This window comes from Halichoerus grypus, chromosome 8, assembly GCF_964656455.1.
Source record: "Halichoerus grypus chromosome 8, mHalGry1.hap1.1, whole genome shotgun sequence".
Lineage (NCBI taxonomy): Eukaryota > Metazoa > Chordata > Mammalia > Carnivora > Phocidae > Halichoerus > Halichoerus grypus.
In genome coordinates, this window is record NC_135719.1 from 57159564 (window position 1) to 57176810 (window position 17247).

Below are 17247 nucleotides of genomic sequence, written 5' to 3' on the forward strand. Positions count from 1 at the left end.
TACTCCTTTTTGCAAGCATACAGGGAGGAAGAAGTGTATTGTGAATTTTCACCAGACATTGTGCGTAAGAATATTAACATGCAGCACAAAACCTAATGTGTCTCTTCCTTTCCGTTGGTTTAGCTGCTATTTCTGGATGTTTTTGCCTTCTTTATTCTGAGATTAAATTTCCTTTCCAGGGAGTTTATTTGCATGATTTTGAAGAAAGGGCTTCTTTGGTATAAGGTATTTTAAGGTGGTGGTTTACACTGTAAAGTGATTTTTTAATTTAAAAACGTTTTAATTTAAAATGTCTTGTTATTTCGTGTCTTTTTAGAAATCATAGATGAGATACCCTTTGCTATTTCTGTACTTTCTTGTATGAGAATTTCAGCATTAGGTTAAACTCTGAAAGACTGGTGGCAGTCTTTTAATAATTAAATACACTGGGTTAAGTCTGTCTTCTATTAGAGCCATTGTAAATATTCTTTGAACATGAACTTGCATTATTTCTGTAGGACTCTTCATTAACTGACATTTTGTAAAATGTAGTGCTATTTTAAAAATGGAAAGCAATATTTGGAATTTGGTCTAAGAGATTGCTTTTAATAGAAGTTTTAAAATAGAATTGAATGTGGTGTAGAACAAGCTCTGATTTTAAAAATGAAATCTTGCATGTCCATCATTGAATATGACTACTAAAATATCAAAACTCCTTACTTTCATTGCAATTTAAAAATAAATGCATCATAAAAACAACTGGCATTGCAGTACAGTATTTAGACATTTAAAAACAGTGACAATTTTTAAATACAAAATTACGGTTTGTTATATAGTAATTTTTTTTATTTCTTGGCATACATCCATATTGTCATGATGCTAATATGAAGTAGGTCAGTGCAGGCTTTAATAGTTTCTTACTACACAGTAATTGGCAGTTGAGTATCTTGCTTTCAGTTTTAATTTTAAGATGTTTAAATATTTTAAAGGAGAATTTTTTTTTGGCTTTGATAATCAATAGTCATGTTTTGGCAACTTGAATAGGTCAGATAAGTAAGATTGTCTTCTATGTGTGTGTGTGAAACACAGAAAGAGAGAAGCCTTTATTCTTTGATGGATATCCTCAACCCCTTTTAAAAGCTGTTATTTAAAGGGAGAGATGATTAATTTTATGCTTACCATCAAGGTTTCCAGAAATCAGTGGGGTTCCCCCCCACTTAACTTGATGTAACTTAGTGTCTCTGAAGCCATCATTGAATTGCATTAAACACCTTGGTTTTTACATTTAAGGTAAGGGACACCCAAATTAAAGGACTAAGTCTTTTAAGAAAGGCACATTTTAAAAGTTGAATTAGTAATGTATATTTTAATTTATTATGAGAACAATAGGGGAAAGGAAACTCCACTTTATATTTTTAATATAGGAGTAAATTGTATAGCCAACTGACTGAACGATAATGATAGTGGAGTGCTCGTTTTGGTAAATCATGTGATTTAATTATTCTTTCATTGATAATTTATATTTACACATTCATTACAGCTTAACAGCACTGACTCTAATGTGAGGAAAAACTTACCCTGAAGTAGAGTGCACTTCATTTTTTGCTACTTGCTCAGAAAAAATAACAGCAACAAACATCTTAATCCCCAAAATATAATTTTGTATCTTTATTTTAAAATTGTAATGGCACACTTACTAGCGTTTAATTTTCAAGTGTAGAAATCCTATTTGCAAAAATGATTTCTTCATATTGTGTTTAGAACTTTGGAATAAACGACATTAGTGGATAATAAAAAACATTAATGGATATAATTTATAGTCTCATATCCCCTGCTCTACAAGACTGGATTTATATTATTCATCAAGTGACTATATAAAATAAACACACTAAAAAATGAAAGCTCTTTCACCACCTCCTTTGAACTAGTGTGTATATGCTAAATTAAAATCATTTTTAATAGATAAGATTACAGTTTTTTAGGTATCATTTCACATTTTGTGAGGGAACAGTATCTTTTTATCATTTATTTTATAACTTGATGATGCTCTGAGAGATCAATTTTGTACCCCTTTCTGCATCAACCTTTGGTATCATTACTAATGAGGATTTAAAATTACGTTAATCCAAAATGTGGCATTTAAAAATTATCAAAAGGGTTTTGCATTTAGGTTGATCATAGTGTCTAAATTATTAAACTTGCAGATTACAAACAAGTCTGTACTTGTCTTCCTATTCAACAAATGTAAATATAGTATGTGAGGCAGGTCTTTAGCTGGACAATGAGATACTTATTATTTCAGTTGATAATTAATTTATTCTGTTTATTAAACTAAAATGCTATTTGATAAAAGTATGTCCATTGTAATTTCAAGCATTAAATGAGACTTTGGAAAAAAAAGATGAAGTGTTCAAAGTTGAAATCATTGGTATCTAATGAGACCAGAAACTATATTTCATAAGAATTGGAAATATAATTTATAATTTTTTAAGGTAGTTCTAGAAAATAAAGATACTGCCAACTTGATAGTGTTGTAATATTTGTGTAATATATTTATGAATATCATCAACCTAAATCCAAGTTAACAAGCCTGCACTATTCTTGACCTTCCTCATTCCCATTCCAGAGACAAGGTCCAAGTCACTTAGTACTTTGAAAGGAGATTTATTTGCAGAGATGTGTTTTAATACTGAATATGCTGTGAAAATGTTGTTTATCTTTTCTAAACAATAGAATTTTAATATAAACTTTTCATTAAAAAAAGAAAGCTAGCAACATAAAACAGCCAATACTAACCTCACTGCAAACTTCTTGAACTTACATTGCACCCCTGTTTGGTTACTTAAAAAAAGAATGCCAAAGCAAGTTTTTCTTTCCTCTTATCTCCCACAGTGTCTTCATTGTTTAAAAAAGAAAAAAGAAAATTTGTATTTAGTTTACATATATGTATGTATATACTAAGTGTTTTCTTTTCCATTTTAAAGCAGTTTTACTTGAAACCCTGATAGAATAAAATTGCTATGGAAAAAAATAGGATAGAAAAAATTACATTTGATATCTCTTCTGTCTGTTGGTGATTAGTTACAAGAAAAATCATGCTTTCATGGGTGGGAGTAATTAACATATTTGCCATTAGGCTGTAACATAAACAACAAACCTTTACCTAGAAATTAAAAGAAATCTTGATGTTTTATTGTAGAAAATGTTCTAATACTGTATTTACTCAACAAATGAATTCAGGGATTCTTAAAAGATTTAGTTATCAATTGTTATTTGTATATATATAAGCTTTTATTTGTAAGTAAGACTGTATAAGCCATTTCTTAAATAGTCCTGTAAGATGTGTCACTGTTCTACACACTTTTTGGAAACAGATAAATTAAATGACAGGAAAGTTAGGATTCCTCTCATTCATTATCAGACCCTGGAAACTGTGCGTGCCGTGGCCAGAGTTCCTTGTCTTTATTCAGTCCTGTAAGTCATACAGACTTCTGAATCTCATACATTTTAGACTTAAAATTATAAATAAACTGGAATTATATATGTGGACCATTTGGATGTTTTCTAAATTCTAATTGAAACCCAATTTTACTTTCTTAGTATTAGTTACAATGAGCAAAGTATGATGATCCAAAAGGTTTACATGGTGATACCATATTAGACCTGATTCTGTCCCATATACTAGAACTCAGCAGTTCCATTTTGTCCTTGGTTCTGGGTCAGGGCATTTATTAGCTCTGTCTGAGAAATAGCTGTTGTTCCTTCTCCTGCAGTGGGAAACATTTACTGTAAAGCTTGTAACTTCAGAGTTTACTTTAACCATAAGTCCCTGATCTGCATTTTGCTTTAAAATGAGAAACTGACTAGTACGTTAGCAGGCTTTCATTATTTTTGATTAGTTGGTTGAACATGCTGCTTGCCCTGAGTTTAGCCTGTATTCCATACCAAGCACACCAAGGGTGCTTTTGTTTGTCTATATTGAGGCCAGCTGTGATGGTTGCATCCCAACACCGAGTGTTTGTGATTCCAGAAAGAAGGCAGTTCCTTGCTTTCCTCTATGATATGAAACTAATGAAATTGTCTTCCCTCTTGACCAGGAAGGCAAGTTAAGCAATTTGAAGCCCCTGGATTTTCTGGCCTATTGTTTAGCTCTTAGGTAATGGATGTGTGTGTGTATAAATAATTTACCAATTTGCTCTCCCCACTGGGAGGTGTCTTGACTGTTATGTGCAAAACTGATTTGGTTTCTATCTCACTATTAGTTTTTGGTATTATTGGGGGAAATGAGCTTCACAGTGGTGGAAAAGACAGAAGTGTTTTATCTGTTACAAAAGAATGCTTTGAGTAAAAACTTGTGTCATCACTTTTTATATTAGAAAAACAATGCTGCACACTAAAATTGTACAAATGAAAATAATTAAAATGAGCATTGCCATTTACTCAAATTTGAACACTAAGCAAGAACAGTGTGTAAGTACTTACCTGAGTACCTGCTATATACAAAGTACTATGCTAGAGATTGGCATTTGAGGAATGCCCATTCACTTGTAATGTTAACCTTGTAATATTAACCCAAGCAAAAAAGTGCAATAAAACTCTTTTATTCAGTTAGGGAACCAGGGAAAGCGGTGACAAGTGCCAAAGTGTTAATTGTGAGAAAAGTAGACCCTCGTTTCCTTGTCTGTAAAATGAAAAGTTTATACTAAATGACCTTGCAGGTTCCTTTAGCTTAACTTTCTGTGACTCTGTTACTAAATTAATATTGACAGCAATAATAAAACATACCATAAGCACAGTGAAAGACTAACAGAATTAACTAATCAAGGCAATCAACAGAACATTTTCAATGGACGAATTGTTAAGATTTGTCAGTGTTTCCTTGGGTGTTAGCCCAGGAGGACTATCTGAAGGTGTTATTCACTTCTTGTTACCTTGTGCAAGAGTTCTCTTATGTGAGATTCAGTCTGCAAATATTTATTGAGCATGTATTACATTTAAAGTGTTCTAAAAGCCGTTGTTGATTATGCAAAAATATGTAAGTCTATGCAGCAATCCTTGTTGGGGAGTTTACGAGTTGAGAGATTGCACTAGGGGGACTATTGTGTGCTTTTTTTGTTTTGTTTTGCTTCTAAAGTGGTTCTCCGTACTTATAAGCACCTCACATAGGAACTTTTTCCTATTATAATAATGTAATATTTTAAGGCAGTAGTGGATGTTATATTGTCAATTTGTTATGTAAATAAGAAAGGTGTATTTTCTTTTCACAATAATTTAGTGCAGGGTTGAGCCTTACAACTTTTCCTCTTCATCTAGGTTAGACTTTTTAATGTGTAATTTTGACAGTTCTTTATACCTATTAAAGAACAAGACAGTAAGATGGTTATTTCATATCTTTGACCAAACTAGACCAGTCTTACCCAGTGCCTCTTTTTCTATCAGTCTCTGTGTATTTAGCTGCTTTCTCTTGTGCTTTATTGAAGGTTCTAAGAGTTGTGGTTAAGATGAGCAGCATGACCAAAAGGAGGAAGGATCTTCCTGTCCTGGGCAGGGTAATAAATAAGGAACAATAAGCTTTGAGGCCTTAATGCACTTGATTGCTGACTATGAGATTCAGATAGTTAACACTTAACCAATATGAATAGAAACTTTAAAACATGATTTAATTTTTTTTCCTTGAGACTTTTAGTGTTTTCTGTTTATGGACTATAATATCTCCTATTTATAAGAGGAAATAGAAAACAACTAGGTTTGGTTAATTATGCATATCATTATCAGACATCTATTACAATAGCTCCTGTATATATTATGAAAAGTTGTGTGGGAGGTGAGGTTTTATATTCCTTATATCTAAGAACAAACTGAAAACGTAAAGATATTCCTTGCTCTTTGAGTCTGTTTGGTTTCTGAATTCAGAGAGTGAGAGGTCAGAATAACAGATTCCAATCTGTTATGTCTTGGAATTTTGGAAGGCAAGAGTCCATATGGTGTGAAATGCCATCTCCAAATAGCCTTATCTAAAAAAAATAAATAAAAAATAAATTTACCTGAACCCATTCATAGTCTGAGTTTAGATAGTAAGGATTCAGATAGCATACATTCATTCCAACACAGGATTAACAAATTGATGTGAATTTACATGCTAAATCTGATTGATTAGTGATACCTACCAAGGGCATGGGGATAGAAGTGAACTATTGGCATCTTGGGGATATGAGTCCCTAGGGCTATGGTGTTGCAGTTTATGAGGCCTCATTTTAAGATACGAACCAAGCATTGAGAGCACTTGGGTTTGTGTTTTTCTTTATGTACTTGTATTTTTTTTAATTTTTCTGTGGCTTTCCTACTTTGATCACCTTGTACTGCCAAGTAGCTACAAGATGAGAACAAGGGGATTACTGCATTAAGTGGTGACTACAGTTTACACTAACCCATTTTCTTTGCTTTTATTATCTTGTTTCTCTGCTTATGCCTGTGCTGGTCTCTGCCTGCTACTTTAAAAACCTTTCTTTTTTTCCTGCTGATACAAGGGTTTAACTTTAAGATTCAATCCTTGTGCTACTGTTTCCATGAAATTTTTCTCAACTCTCGAAGAACAATGATCTGAGTTGTGTAAATTAACTTTTTTCAGTGATTTAGGCTTGTCTTCCTGAGATGAGCCCATTTTACTTAATTTGTACTGAATTTAAATGAAACATTCTCATTTTTTAATATGTGAAGTTCATAGGAATTCAGAGACAGAATATACCTGAAACAAAGCAGTCACTGCATAATAAGTAATTTACAATATGACAGTAAAATATTTTATTTATGTGGGGTAGCCAAGTACTTGCCATTGTTTTTGCAGTCGGTATGAAATTTTAAAAATTTAATTGGATAAGAGTGTCACTTTAGTGACATCTTGCTTGAAGTAAAGTTGGTGCTTCTGAGAGCCTGGGAAAATGTATTTGAACAGATGCTATAGTTAATTTAAGTGAATCACTTCGCTAATTTGATTGCAGTTATTAGATCTATTAATTGTATATGTACATAAGCAATCTGCGATCTAAAATGTAACTGTCAGATTATTACATGCATGATCCCTTTTCCCGAAGCAGGAGATCTTAACAAGCAATATTTGGCCAAATTCTGTACATATAAGTTTCAAAGAAGTGAGAAGATCAAGAACTAATCCTGAATTTATAGAATCAAGTGGTCAAGGAAAACTGAATTCCATATGCCTTTATTTTAATGTCTACTATATACAGGCATAGGAGATTTAAAAAGTAATAAACACTACTCTGCATTTAAAACATTCACCTCTTGTGTAGTAGTTGCATGCATCATCAGTAGAATTTAACAAAAGTAAGATTTTGTTAAATGCAGTGATAGTATGGTATAATCGATGGTATTAAAAAATAGAGTTAGATGAGAGAGGGATTCAGTAGGATAAAATATTCTTACTGGCAAAATTCAGGATGGTGACCTTAACAAAAATCAAGGGAAGGGCAGGGCTATTGATCCAAATACACTTAATGGTATGCTTACTGGGAAGTCTTTATTCCCACTAGCAGTCTTTATTCCCAACTAGATTCACAGTTGTTGATGAGAGTAAGCCTTGCCAGTAATGAGAATAATTAGGGGAAGATGGCTTAGGTCAAAATTTGCTTGATTGGGGAGTGGGATTTCCACCAATCACAATTCTCTCATCGAAATGCAAAGGTAGAAGAAAGAATATAAAGTAATAATAGGGAAGAAGAGGATGGGCATGTTGAGAACTGGGGCAGAGGACCAGGAACTGCTGTGTTAGTTTTAGAAGAAGGCTCTGTACCCTGAGTTGACTCTGAATAATGGCCACGTCAGGAAGAGGATTAGAATATTACTGTGTGTGGGGTTCCTCATACCTCACTTAGCCCATATTTTGGCTCCTATGTCTTAGCATCTATATCTGTGTACTTTCTCATTATAGGATGAAGTTTGTTTTCCCCTTTGGATTCATCCCTTTCCATATAGTTAGGGAATTTGTTCTAATATATACCCTTTCTGTCAGCATCATCAAACTCTTCTTTTCCACAGGCTGCTTTTCCTGTGACTTTATACAGGCTTATGACTTCCTTAAAGCAGCAGCAAACAACCTTGGAGAAAAGTTTTTGCAGTAAAACAAAGAGTTGATCTTTCAGTGACCTAAAGAGCTCATTCATAGTCTAAGAAAAAAAGTCATTAGGTAAGTGAATGAAGAATGTAAATACTCATTTTATAAGAATAATAATATAAACAGTTAACAATGCAAAAATCCTTATTCGATAATAAAAAATAAAGCAGAAAAGTACTATTTTTTTTTTTTGACCACTAAAAAGATTTAAGAAACATGGTAACCATTGCTAGCTAATCTCACCCCTGGTTTTACTATTTTGCTTACCCGTTTCCCTCCCCTCCAGTCCCTCATTTATTATCCTGTTGTGTGATATGTAAGCCCACTCATATATATGGTGGAATAAGTGAACACATATTTTAAAAGCATTAACTGGTTTTGCACTTATGTGGTGGAACAAATATATGCTCCCCCCCCCTTTTTTATTATATTCTCAAAATTTTCTTGAATGAGCAGGTATTATTTTGAGTTTAGAAAAATCCAAACAAGTAAAATAATGCTTTGTGTACCCTGCTGTTCTTCCTTTTAGCTGCCATCTGTCCATCAGCTCACCACCCCCACTCTGCTAGATCTTCTCTCTGCTCTTGTCCTTTCTGACTTTTGCAGTCTGGCTTCCTGTTCTTCTTGCCAACTCAGTGGCCTTTTTTCAGTCTCTATCTCTCATTATGTCTTCAACTCTTCTTGTTACCATGATTCCTTTGCAGTTTGGGAATTCTCATTCATTCCTTTTTGAGAGCTGCCTTTGTCAGCTATTCTGCCAGGCATTGGGGATTCCATGGGCAAAGATGCAAGGTCCTTGTTTTCATGGATCTTACTTCTGATGAACATTTTATTTTTCCTGTTGCTTTCCTGTAGATGTACTTTAATTTTGAATTTCCAGACACTTATTTCTCAGCCATCCTTTTTTTTTTCCCTTTGTTCACTTCTTTGCCAAAGAAATAGATGGGCTGACCAGACAACTCTAATCACATCTACTGATTCATCTGCCAGAGTACAGGTAGCTACCACTGTCATTGTACACTGGGCATTTTCACAGTAATCCTTCTATGCCATAGTGCCCTGCTACCTCAGTTGGCTTTCATGTCTAGCTAATCCACTTCTTTGGGTAGTAGATAGCACCTGTTCCTTCATTCCATCAGGCTAGCAATATTGGTTTCATATTGGATTTTTCTTTTTTAATCCCTGTGCCCAATAATTTAACAAGTTGCCACGTTTGCAGTGTCACTTACGTTTCTCCCTGTCTTTTACTCCCTATGTTTCCACTGCCAGGACCATAGTTCAGTGCTTTACCATCTCATTCCTGTATTATTACAGTGGCACCGTAGTTACTGTCTGTCCCTGGCCTTTCCCCTTACTGAACTATGCTGTAATGGCTGCCAAAATAAGTCTTCAAAAACATCCTTTTCCATGTAGTCTCCTTCAAATAACCTATAAAAATTTCACCTCGCCCACCATATCATTATCTAAAGATTTCTGTTAGGTTTCAAAGGCCTGTATAATCTAGCCCCATACAGTCGGTCCAACCCGATTTCTTTTGGTTCAACAGTGTTGAAGTCCTATCAGGCAAGCACTTCAGTGTCTGCCTTATATTTTGTGGTCCTCCTTTTATTCCTGCTTTATATTTTTTTCTGGAATCTCTACTCGCCTGTATCCAAATCCTACTTAATCATGTTTTAACCATTTTTGAAGTCATAGCTCAAATCATTGTACTATAAAACATTCTTTAGCTACTCTAGTCCACATTGGCCTTTTTTTGACCTCAAACTGTATAGTGATGTCTTACAGTTAAGCACTTAATCACTTTAATTTTTGTCCTATGCTGTTCTAATAAACAATAAGTTCTTTGAAGCTGGGGGCAACACCTTTTGCATCTTTCTGTTTCTCATCTAGCAGTAAGTACTAGCGAATACTGTTTCTACTGCATTCTTAGAGACACTTGGATTTTTTCTATATATTAATGTTTCTGTATTTGACATATTTGATGTGGTAATTTTCTCCCCAAATAAGTTATTAAACTCATGCTGCATTTTACAGAATGGAGGACTTACAGCAACTGATTTTTTTTTTTTAATTGCATAGGTGAAACTGAAGTAATCACTTATTTAGAGTTTTGGTGCTACTAATCAAATGTTTTTTTACTATATATGTAGAATAAAAAATAATTTATGTCCCAAGTGAGAGACACTGTGTCCCTCGTTTTAAAAATACTGAGCAAATGACTGCTACATAGTTTAGTAACCTTTTATGAATGAGTATACAGTGGTATTTATTTAGGGTTTGTGGGCTAATCTGCATTCCAACCTAGTTCCCAAGAGATAAAGTTGGAATTTTGAAGAACCCCTTAACATTGACATGGAGATAGCTTCTTTAAGGTTTGGTTCTGGTGGAGGGTTTGACCTACTTATTTTAGGAGCCAAGACCCAAGGCTAAGGTAACTTGTTGAGTCATGGCCAAAGCCTGAAGACGGCAAAGGAAACCTGTGAGTTAGGGTAGATAACTAACTGAGGGAGGGAGGTGGATTGATGGAGAAAGTAACAAGGGAATGAATAAAATAGGAAAGCAATTCTGAAGGCCCAGAGTGTTTCAGATTCATAAAATAGGTGACAGTCTGTTGGACCTTTCTATTTATCTGACATAGAGACTTTTTGTTTGTTTTTTTTTTTTCAGTCTGATATTCTTTCTTTCAGAGAGGTACTACAACTAGTTTTTAAAAGACCCTTTCAGCTTTAGAATTGTATTTATGTGATGCTATTTGGTTTGTTAGAGCATGGTTCTCTATATTAGCATTGTATTAGTATCACCTTGGAACTTGTTAGAAATGTAAATTTTGAGGCTCCACCTCAGATTTACTGTAATAGAAACTCTGGGGGTGTATCCATCAGTCTTTGTTTTGCTAGCCCTTCAGGTGATTCTAACACTGAAGTTTGAGAATCCCTTGCTTAGAGAATATATCTTCTACTAAACAATAGTAAGCCGCAGTCCTCTGTGGCAAAATTTTAGTATTCTGAACCCTTGAGTACCCCAGGTAGAGTTAATAACGCCTTTATTTTAATTTTCTAGTATTTGAATGTAATTGCTATAGCATTATTTACACTGTGTTGCAAAAGATTTTCACTAAACTGAATTCTTTAATCTCAGCAATTGTATATTAAATGAATTGTTGGATGAATTGATAAATAAAAATTAAAGATAATGCATAGTCATCATTGTACTCAGCCCTGGTCAACAATTAAAAGACAGACAGACACACACACATGCACACAAAATACCAAGAGATCACATATGCAAGAAAGTATGGGATGTATAACCCAGAACCAGAGAGCTTCTACTTTGAAGGGCTGGATGGTAAACACTTTTGGCTTTGTAGGACATAGGGTCTCTGTTGCAACTACTTGACTCTGCCATTGTTATCAAGAAAGTAGCCACAGACATATATATATATATATATATATATATATATATATACAAATGAATGAATGGCTGGATTTAGCCCTTGGGCAGCAGTTTGTGGACCTCTATATCCCAAACTACTTGAAGAATACAATAATGGTTCTCAATTCTCCCTTAGGTAACCCCAGGATTATGTGTAAAGCGTATTAGAATGCAAACAAGTAAGAGTTATATTCCAGGGATAGTCTTACCTTAGTGCCTATGATGATAATAAAGTATATTGACTTATTGTTTCTGGTGTGACACATAAAGAGCTTGGAAGTCCTTACTTCTGTCATCCCAACAAGAAAAAAAGTGAACAAACTGAGAATCAACAGTTCTTCTTAGATGCGTCAAGAGAATTGAGGTCTCAGGGCAGACTGCTGCCTGGAAAATTGGAGATAGGCAGATACAGAGAATCAAAGCTTATGGGTGGCAGAAGTCTAGGAGTAGAAGCCCCACAGATGAAGCTGCTCTACGTAGGAGCACTTTAAGCTTAATTAATGAATTAACTGCTGGAGGCTCTGGGTGGGCTAGCTTGAGAGAGTTGAAAACCAAGGAGGTTGAGTCTTGGGGGTGGGGGTGTCCCCTCACTTTCTTGAGTCTTACCTCCAGAAGCCCTACCAGGTTCTCCCTGTGAGGATCAGAGAAAAATCTTTTACTGCCTGCATAGTGAGGGAGGATTTCAGGGGCTGGGGAGTTTGCAGGTAGGGCCAAGGAGGGAGGAGGAGAAAAGTAATCATTTTGAAATCTACCCAGAGCTTTCTGTTCTCTTTAATAAAGTCTGTTTCAAGGGAAAGTATTTTACCTGAGCCTAACCAACAGGGGCTCTGCCAAAGCCTACTTGACCTGGGGGAAGGGAAATACCCCACATAGGCTCACTAAAAGACCGAGACCTAATCATAGGACAATAGAATGCCTCCCTCCAACTTTACCACCATGTCAGTAGGGCTTCTAAAACAAATGTAAGCCTCACACCTTATTTAAAGAGTCTCTAGGAGTTCCCAAGGAGAACATGGGAGACAAAAACAAGGACATTAGAGAAAAATGTAGCCTTAGATACCACAGCTACAGCAAGCAATAAACACAGCCTAACTCCTAGTCGATAAACATAAAACTCACACTAAAGGCCTGTCTACCTCCATTCCTTTTACCCAACATTATGTCTGGCTTTCAACAAAATATTACAAGGCATGCTTACAGACAAAAAACCCCACAATCTGAAGAGGTAAATGAAGCATAAGAACCAGACTCAGATGTGACATAGATTTTGAAATTATCATACTGTGGATTTAAAATTATGATTAATATGCTGAGGGCTCTAATGGAAAAAGTAGACATCCTGTAAGAATGGATGAGTAATGTAAGCAGAGAGATGGAAGCTCTAAGACATAATCCAAAGGAAATGCTAGAAATCAAAAACACTATAACAGAAATGAAGAATGCCTTTGTTGGGCCCATTAGTAGACTGGCCATGACTGAGGAAAGAATCAGTGAGCATGAAAACAAATCAATAGTAACTTCCACAACTAAAATGCAAAGAGAAAAAAAGTGAAAAAGATGGAACAGAGTATCCAAGAACTGTGGAACAGTTAGACAAATTGTAACATATGCATAACTGGGATGTCAGAAGGGGAAGAGAGAAAGGAACCAGAAGTACTTGAAGTATAATAGGTGAGAATTTTCCAAAATTAAAGACCCCAAACTACAGATTCAGGAAGCTCAGAGATAACCAAGAAGGATAAATAACAACAAAAAGATCTACCCCTATGTATATTATAAAATTAAAGACAAAGATAAAATCTTGAAAGAAGCCACTGGGAAATAACCACCTTACCTACTGAGGAACAAGGATAAGAATTGTTTCAGACTTCTCTTCAGAAACCAAGCAAGGGAGGAGAGAGTAATGTTATTTAGAGTTGAAAGAAGAAAACCACCAACCTAGAATTCTGTATCTAGCGAAATTATCCTTCAGAAGTGAAGGAGAAATAAAAACTTTCTCAGACAAACAAAAATTGAGGGAATTTGTAACTAGTAGACCTGCTTTGCAAGAGATGTTAAAAGTTCTTCAAAGAGAGAAAATGATGGGGCGCCTGGGTGGCTTAGTCGTTAAGCGTCTGCCTTCGGCTCAGGTCATGATCCCAGGGTCCTGGGATCGAGCCCCGCATCGGGCTCCCTGCTCAGTGGGAAGCCTGCTTCTCCCTCTCCCACTCCCCCTGCTTGTGTTCCCTCTCTAGCTGTCTCTCTCTCTGTCAAATAAATAAATAAAATCTTAAAAAAAAAAAGAGAGAAAATGATGTAGGTCAGAAAGTTAAATCTATATAAAGAAAGGAGTGAAAAGGAATAAATGAAGATAAAATCTTTTATTTTTCTTATATTTAGTTGATCTAACAGATAATAGTTTGTTCAAAATAATGTATTTGGTGATTATAGCTTACGGATAAGTGAAATTAATGACAGTGAAGTTATAAGGGACAGAAGGGAGGCATTGGAAATACTCTTAAAAAGTACTTATAGTAACTGAAGTGGTATAGTGTTGTTTTGAAATGGACTTGGATTAGTCATAAAAGTATATTGCAAACCCTATGGTAACCACTAAAAAGATTTTAAAAGGAAGTATAATTGATATGCTAAAAGAGTAGAGAAAATAGAATCATATAAGATGTTCAAATAAAACCAGAGAAGGCTGAAATAGAGAAGACAAAAAAAAAAATAAAAAACAAAGAAAAAGGGCAATGAATAGTAAATAGTTAAAATAGGGTACATATTAATCCAACTATACCAGTAATCACTTCAGGTGTGCATGTTCAAAATACACCAATTGAAAGAGACTGTTAAAGTAGATTAGAAAACCAAAACAGCTGCCTTTCTGCTCTATCCAGGGAGGGATCCAAACAGCGTTGTTCTGGGTTTCCCCTCATAACTTCAAGGGAAACTTTCAAGATGTCCAGAGGCTTTGATAACCTACAAATGAAGGAGGAAGATGTCCTCAAATTCCTTGCAGCAGGAACCCACTGAGGTGGCACCAACCTTGACTTCCAAATGGAACAGTACATCTACAAAAGGAAAAATGATGGCATCTACATTATAAATCTGAAAAGAACCTGGGAGAAGCTTCTGCAGGCAGCTCATGCCATTGTTGCCATTGAAAACCCAGCTGATGTCCATGTCCTATCATCTGGGAATACTGGCCAGTTAGCTGTGCTGAAGTTTGCTGCTGCTGCTGGAGCCACTCGTGTTGCTGTCCACTTTACTCCTGGAACCTTCATGAACCAGATCCTGGCAGCCTTCTGTGAGCTGAGACTTCTGGTGGTTACTGATCCCAGGGCTGACCACCAGCCTCTCATAGAGGTGTCTTATGTTAACCGTCCCATTGCTCTGTGTGGCACAGACTCTCCTCGGTGCTACATGGACATCTCCATCCCTTGCACAACAACAAGGGAGCTCACTCAGTGGGTCTGATGTGGTGGATGCTGGCCCCAGAAGTTTTGCAGATGCGTGGCACCGTTTCCCGTGAGCACTCATGGAAGGTTGTGCCTAATCTCTACTTCTACGGATCCGATCCTGAAGAGATTGAAGAGGAAGAGCAGGCCACTGGTGAAAAGGCTGTAACCAAGAGGAATTTCAGGGTAAATGGACTGCTCCAGGTCCTGAGTTCACTGCAACTCAACCTGAAGTCACAGACTGGTCTTAAAGGCATGCAGGTGCCCTCTTCTGCCCCTTCAGCAGTTCCCTACCCAAAACTGGAACACTTGGCTACCACTGAAAACAGGGTGGCCACTTCTGCTTCTCAGGCCACTGAATGTGTAGGAACAACCACTGAGTGGTCTTAAGCTGCTCTTCTACAGAGAGAGAGAAAATGGAAATAAGGTTGATGGAAAATAAACAGTTTGTAAAGGTTGGGGGGAGAAAAACCAAGACAACTATATGTTGTCTACAAGTATACCCTTCACACTTTGGTACTTTATTATTTTGTAACCAGTAATTTGTAACATGCTTCACCAATATATTGTAACACTGAATTTGAGAACCTAAAAGTTGCAAGTAAATGATGAGATACTTAAATTATAAAGAGCTTGGGGAAATGGCCATGTTTTTGTGGAGTTTTTTTAAGTTTTTATTTTAAATCTAGCTAGTTAACATACAGTGTAATATTAGTTTCAGGTGTAAAATATAGTGATTGAACACTTCCATACATCACCCAGTGCTCATCACAACAAGTGCACTCTTTGATCTCCATCACCTATCTCACCCTTCCCCCCCACCCACCTCCCCTCTGGTAACCATCAGTTTGTTCTCAGTAATTAAGAGTCCTTTTCGGGGCGCCTGGGTGGCTCAGTCGTTAAGCGTCTGCCTTCGGCTCAGGTCACGATCCCAGAGTCCTGGGATCGAGTCCCACATCGGGCTCCCTGCTCCGCGGGAAGCCTGCTTCTCCCTCTGCCGCTCCCTGCCACTCTGCCTGCTTGTGATTCCTCTCTCTCTCTCTGTGTCAAATAAATAAATAAAATCTTAAAAAAAAAAAAAAAAAAAGAGTCCTTTTCTTGGCTTGTGTCTCTTTTTTTCCCTTTGCTTCTTTGTTTTGTTTCTTAAATTCCACCTATAGGTGGAATCATATGCTATTTGTCTTTCTGTGATTGACTTATTTCACTTAGCATAATACACTCTAGCTCCATCCCTGACATTGTAAATGGCAAGATTTCATTCCTTTTTATGGCTGAATAATACTCCATTGTATATATTCCACATCTTTACCTCTTCATGAATTGATGGGACACTTGGGTTGCTTCCATATCTTGGCTATTGTAGATAATGCTGCTGTAAACAGGGGTACACGTGTGCCTTTGAATGAGTGTTTTTGTTTCCTTTGGGTAAATACCCATTAGTGCGATTGCTGGATTGTAGGGTAGTTTTATTTTAACCTTTTGAGGAACCTCCACAGTGGCTGCACCAGTTTGCATTCCACCAACAGGGCACGAGGGTTCCTTTTTCTCCACATCCTCGAAAATGGCCATGTGGTTTTTAATATATTTTTGAAGTTGTGCAATCATTACCATGATCTAATTTTAGAAAGTTTTTATTTTATTTTTTTAAAGCAGTTGAAAAGTGAATTATATTGACTGGATTGATAGAAGTGGAAAGGTTACTTATCCAATCATAATTCTGAAGTTTCAAAGGCACTAGGAGTGGTTAAAGTAGTGTTTTTGTTTTACATGTTACTGAGATTTAACAGTAGAATATGGATTTGTAGAAATTCAAAAGATGAAGTTGTAAGTGCTCAATTCTTTTTCCTTTATCCTCTGTGGGCCAGTCTTTCATTACTTTAGATATGTTAAAAAGCTTTCTTCTATTTAGATGCTTAGTGCTAAAAAAAAAAAAAAAGAATTGTCTCAATATTCCCTTAAGCTTTACCATAACTGGTCAAATACTTGAGTCTTAGTATGGCACTCATTATTTTCTGACATTTCAACTTTATGTATTTGTAGTTACAGAGCATAACTTGTCAGCTGTTACTTTTTTCTGTAACATATTTTGAACCAATGAGATACTTGTACTTTCCTAAATTAATTTTCTGTAAGATGGTTAGGAAATTTCTCTGCCAAGCATAAAACTTAGAGTAACTTTTATTTTTAAAAAGACTTATATATTTAACAGTTTTAAAGTAAAAAATAATCAGAATCACAAAGAGGCAGCCCACTGTAGTCATTAATAAT

The 17247-nt window shown here is 35.8% G+C and overlaps 1 protein-coding gene across 2 annotated transcripts in view; it reads left to right on the top strand.

Moving 5' to 3' along the window:
- The window catches only part of RFX7 (regulatory factor X7), a 137827-nt gene that overhangs the window by 1113 nt on the left and 119467 nt on the right, over positions 1 to 17247 (top strand). The window lies entirely within an intron of this gene.